The sequence below is a fragment of the Carlito syrichta genome, unplaced genomic scaffold, assembly GCF_000164805.1.
Source record: "Carlito syrichta isolate Samal-C Ts95f unplaced genomic scaffold, Tarsius_syrichta-2.0.1 Scaffold115613, whole genome shotgun sequence".
NCBI classification, from domain to species: Eukaryota; Metazoa; Chordata; class Mammalia; order Primates; family Tarsiidae; genus Carlito; species Carlito syrichta.
Genome location: NW_007059709.1, coordinates 104,392 through 110,007, shown reverse-complemented (window position 1 = coordinate 110,007; position 5,616 = coordinate 104,392). Strand labels below are relative to the sequence as shown.

Here is a 5,616-nt window from a genome sequence, read left to right as displayed (position 1 = left end):
CAGAGTGAGACTTCAACTCAAAAATAAATAAATAAATAAATAAATAAATAAAAGGCAAAAATATCTGAAGAGAACGGGAAACTATCTTTAGAATTACCAAGCAAATTTGGAGCCATACCAAGGAAAACTTATAGAAGTGAGAAAAATACCACTGATTTTTTTTTAACCTGATTGATGGATCTAATACACTGGATACAATCGCAAGTGAATAGTGAAGTGGACCCTAGAGCTGGGGAGATACTTACACAGATACAGAGAAAGAAAGAACTACAAACGTGAGGGGAGGCGAAGGTACAGTGGGGAGTCTGTGCTCGTTTAGTTGGAGCCCTGGAGAGAGGAGAGAGGAGAGAGGAAGTTGGGAAGAGCCACTATTTCAGGACATGGTGGCTGAGAATTTGCCAGAACGGTCAGAACTCACAGATTCCTAAAGCCCAGTGAGTCCAAGAAGGATAAACCAAGTCCTAGACACAACAGAATTAAACTGGTAAATGCCGGAGGCAGCGTATTTTCCGAACATCTACTGATGCAAGACAGATGGTCTCCCCAGGAGTTATTGATGCACTTCATACTAACGGAAGCCAGAACAAGTTGACTCATGCCTTGAATGTACTAGGACGTGGTCAGTCGAGGGTGCCACACCTAGCTCATGGTCTCTTAAGAGCAGGGATGAGATGAACATCTCTGCATGTCAGTAAGAAGTGTTAGAAAATGAGAAGCGTTACCATGTACAATAGCATTTTAAAAACGAGGTCCCTAGGAATACACCTAAAAGATGTGCAAGACTTTTGTGGATAAAACTGTAGAACTTAGAGATGTTGTAGAAAGACCGGCAGAGATGAAGAGACAGGCGATATTCACAGGTTGCACACGTTGTGGTGAGGATACTGCTTTCCCAGGAGAAGCAGCAGAACCTCCGTTTTTGTGTTTTGTGCGCCTGTGCCTGTGTTTATAATTTGACAAGCTGGTTCTAAAATGAACACACAATCTCCAAAGGATGTGTCTCCACGACTCTCTTAAAAGAAAGGGCCATGGAGAAGGGTGAGCCCTATGGGAGGCAGCACTCCCGGGGAGCTCTGTGAACTCCAGACGTGCGGTGCTTGGTAGAAACCAACACCAGTGAGCAGGTGGATGAGGGATGCTTGGAGAAAACCCACGAGCATGTGCACTCTGGATTCTGGCTGGGTAAGGAGTAGGAATGGTGGATTTTAAACACCTGCTGGGGAACGGTTGGTGCACCTGTGTGAGAGAAACGTGTGTGAAGTTGGCGCCCTGCCTTGGCATTTCCCTCAATTCCATGAGGACTAAAGACATACCAGTAACGGGAAAACTACAAAAACTTTAAGAAGGTAACATTGGATAATAGCTGCATGTCCTCAGGCTATATAAGGATGGTTCCGTTTTGTTAAAGGCACTCATCACAAGGGAAGACCTTCTGGTTGTCAGCATATACTATTAAGAAGCTACACAGGCCAGGCTCGGTGGCTCAGCCTGTAATCCCAGCCCTTTGGGAGGCCCAGGCGAGTGGACTGCCTGAAACCACGGGTCAAGACCCGCCTGGGCAACTTGGCGAGCCCTCATCTCTACAATAAATCAAAAAATGAGCCAGGCGTGGTAGCGTGCGCCTGTAGTTCCAGCTACTTGGAAGGCTGAGGCGGAAGGATCGCCGGAGCCCAGCAGGTCGAGGTTGCAGTGCCCGAGAGCGGCCACTGCTCTCCAGTCTGGGTGAGAGTGAGACTCCAACTCAAAAAAAAAAAAAGTTACACAAAAGTTGAACAAATATTTGCAACACATAACTGGCAAAGGATTAGTAGCCAGAATTATAGAGAGAGAATTGGGACTCAGAAAAAAAATAGAAAGACAGCGAATCGAGTGGATATTTCCCAAGAGTAGACCCAGGCAGCCAGTACACGATACGGGAGACAGGCTGGACCACACTCGTGATGGGGAGAGTACCGCTTAAAGCCAACCGTGAGCAAACTGCACCCATCACACGGGGAAGAAGGTCTGTCCCACACCCCCGAGTCCAGGCCTGGTGGCGCACCGAGACACCGGCTTGCTGCTGGGGATGTGAGTGACACCGCTGGAAACCTCACGCAGCCACTGTGAGCCCACCAGGGCCCATCATTCCGCTCCAGGTTCACATGCTGGGTTCTGCCTCAGCACAGTGAAGACGTACGTGCCGCACATGGTGACTGAAGCGGGGCAAGGGAGCATGCCCGTCTTGGGAGTCGGGCAGGACACTCTCGGGGAGGTGAGGGGCTGCAGCTCGACGTGTTGTCACGAGCCCAACATCGCGTGGAGCATGAAAAGCAAGAAGGCGTGTGCTCTGACCCGTCGGAAATTCACACCTGGCAGAAGAGCCCGATGCGGTGTCCAGAGACGTGGGCACATGGACATCAGTGACAGCGAGGGGTGCTCCTGGGCTCCTCCTGCTACCGTGCAGAGGACGTGGAGGGAGGGGCCTGGGGGGTGACTTCTGCTCTTTGGGGATGTTTAAATCGCACCTGTGTGTCTTACCCCATGGGTGATAAGATAGAAACTAGGACAACAGAAAGCAGCCTGTGGGTGATGCTGGCCTGCGCAGACTCCCTGGCCAGAGGGCGGCCTTGTGCAGGACCCCTGGGTGGATCCAGCGGCGAGGGGGGCTGTATGCAGGACCCGGCGCTCTAGAAGCCGGAGTCCGGGAGCCGGCTGCCTGGAGCCGCGGAGGGTGGTCTCGCCCAAGGAGAGCTGAGTCCTCCCCATGTCAGGCCCTGGCAGCTCAGGGATCTCGCTTTGCTCCACAGGAGATGAGGGGCACCTGCAGGCCAGATTCTCCGCCCCAGGACTGCTCTTCTCTTCCAAGACCCCCCTGCCGAGACTGCTGCCGCCTGGCACCCACAGCCTGCCCTTGGAGAGGCCCCTGGGTGTCCAGAGGAGGTGGAACCCCCCAGCGTCAGTGCTTAGCTCCATCAGCATCCTCGTCCCCCCTGACGAGGAGCAGGCCCTGGGAGAGGTGGCCCTCTGTGACCACTGGCGGCCAGGAGCCCCTGCTATTTCAGAAGAGTCATTAGCCCAGGCCCCTGTGCCCAGGCTCAATATGGAGCTTGTCTGCCTCTCAGAGGGGGTTTGTACACCTGGGAGTCAGCGTTGAGTCAAGCCCAGCAGCTAATGATGGTAAGGCTAATTACCCTCTGGGAACTGGTGCAGAGGCCAGCCCAACTAATGATGATGATGACAGTGACCCCCTGGGAGCCAACGCCAAACTGCACAGTGGCCAGCAGTGATAATGGCGGCCCTCTGGGAGTTGCCACTAAGGCCAGCCCAGCAGCTTGTAGTGTGGTCCTGCAGAAGGCTGCGGCCTGCCTCCAGTTGATACGTGAATGTCTCTGGCCATGGCTGCCGCCGCCCTGCTCCAGGGCTGACCCTGTGAAGTTCCAAAGGGGCCATTGTAATGTCCCAACCCCATTCCCCATATTTCCATCCCTCCTCCAGGGACTTCATGTTAACACGATACTACGTCACTTGAGGCTGTCCCACAGATCACAGGTGACCTGGTCTAAAAAAATGCTTTAATCCTCTTTTCTCTGTGTCCTTTTGAATAGTTTATATTGTGAGGTTTTACAATAAATACTGCTTTCCTCTTTGATGTCTAATCTGCCATTAATCCCATGCTGGCTAGTGTATTTTTCAGCTTCAACATTGTGACTCTTACCTCTAGAATTTCAACAGGAGAGGTACCAGCTCTTCCATGCCTCCATGAATTTGTAGACATGTGGATACAATTAAGATGCTATCTTGAAGCCCTGGGGCCCCATTCTGGGTCAGTTTTAATAGACTGATTATCTCATTATGGGTCGCACTTTCCTGCTGCTTTGCATGCCAAGGTTTTTTTGTTTGTTTGTTTTGAGTCGGGGTCTTACTCTGTTGTGAGTAGCTGGGACTGCAAGCATATGCCACCACACCCAGCTAATTTTTATTTTTTGTAGAGATGAGGTCTTGCTGTGTTGCCCAGCCTCGTTTTGAACTCTTAGGCTCAAGTAGTCTACCTGCCTTGGTCTCCCAAAGTGCTGGGATTACAGGCATGAGCCACCATACCTGGCCTAAGTATTTCTGATTGGAGGCCTTGTCTTTCTGTGTCTCTGTCTCCCTATTCCCCCCTCCGCCTTGTCTTTGTCTTTCTCTGTTTCTCCCTCTGGAGGTTTGACCCTCTCCTGTTCAGGTTTGGGTGGAAGTTCGGTTTTGCTGTCTGAGCTTTTCTGTGGCTGCTGCTGGAAGCACGTCATCTGTGGGAAACCCTAGGGCCTCAGTGTCCCTCAGAGCCACCCTCAACCTGGAGAGCCCAGTGCTTCTGGGGCCCAAATTGTGACCTCTCTGTGGAGGTCCAGGGTCCAAGCTATTAAGAAAAGGGTGTGGGCGGGGCCCACTCTGGTGGCAGCAACTGGCAGGCGCCATGAGGGAGCTCCTGGGGAGGGTGGCTGTGCCTCCTGGAGTTCTGGGAAACGTACTTGTGAGTTCAATCACAAGAACAAGCTATGCCACGATGGCACGTGCTACCCAGACCATGACCCACAATCAGGACACACAGTTGGAGTGCAGGACACATACCTGAGAGTGCAGGAAATACACTTAGAAGTGCAGAACACACACCTAAGATGCAGAGGACACACTTGAGAGTGCAGGGGACACACCTGGGAGTACAGGACACTCACCTGGGAGTGCAAGGGATACACCTGGGAGTGCAGGGGACATACCTGGGAGTGCAGGACACTCACCTGGGAGTACAGGGGACACACTTGAGAGTGCAGGGAACATACCTGGGAGTGCAGGACACTCACCTGGGAGTGCAAGGGACACACCTGGGAGTGCAGGGGACACACCTGGGAGTGCAGGACACTTACCTGGGAGTACATGACACTCACCTGGGAGTGCAGGGGACATACAGGGGACACACCTGGGAGCAGGACACTCACCTGGGAGTGCAGGGGACACATCTGGGAGTGCAGGGGACATGCAGGGGACACACCTGGGAGTGCAGGGGACATGCAGGGGACACACCTGGGAGTGCAGGACACTCACCTGGGAGTGTAGGGGACATGCAGAGGATACATCTGGGAATGCAGGGGACACACCTGGGAGTGCAGGGGACACACAGGAGACACACCTGAGAATGCAGGACACTCACCTGGGAGTGCAGGGGACATACCTGGGAGTGCAGGACATTCACTTGGGAGTGCAGGGGACACACCTGGGAGTGTAAGAGACACCCCTGGAGTGGACACTCACCTGGAAGTGCAGGGAACATACCTGGAAATACAGAGAACACCTCGGAGTGCAGGGGACACACCTGAGAGTGCAGGACACACATCTGGGAGTTCAAGGAGAACACTTGTGAGTGTAGTACATACCCTTGGGAGTGCAGGACACACCTGGGAGTGCAGGGACACACTTTGCTGGGAATAGCTAAATTCTTGTTGACAACTGTGATTTGTGGATTATTATTTTATGTGCTGTTTAAATGTTATGTGTCCTGTATGATGAAAATGCCTAGTTTCTTAACTAAAGCCTCCCCAAGTGCTGGATTACAGGCATGAGCCACTGCATTTGGCCCAGAATTTGCTTTTTTTTTTTTTTTTT

At 52.3% G+C, this 5,616-nt stretch overlaps 1 long non-coding RNA gene across 1 annotated transcript; it reads left to right on the top strand.

The window, feature by feature from the left end:
- The first annotated feature begins 2,854 nt into the window (after positions 1-2,854).
- Positions 2,855-3,628, top strand: LOC110594396. Its single transcript, XR_002481226.1, has 2 exons — positions 2,855-3,156; positions 3,475-3,628. It is a non-coding gene; the product is annotated as an uncharacterized LOC110594396 (long non-coding RNA).
- Positions 3,629-5,616: the final 1,988 nt, after the last annotated feature.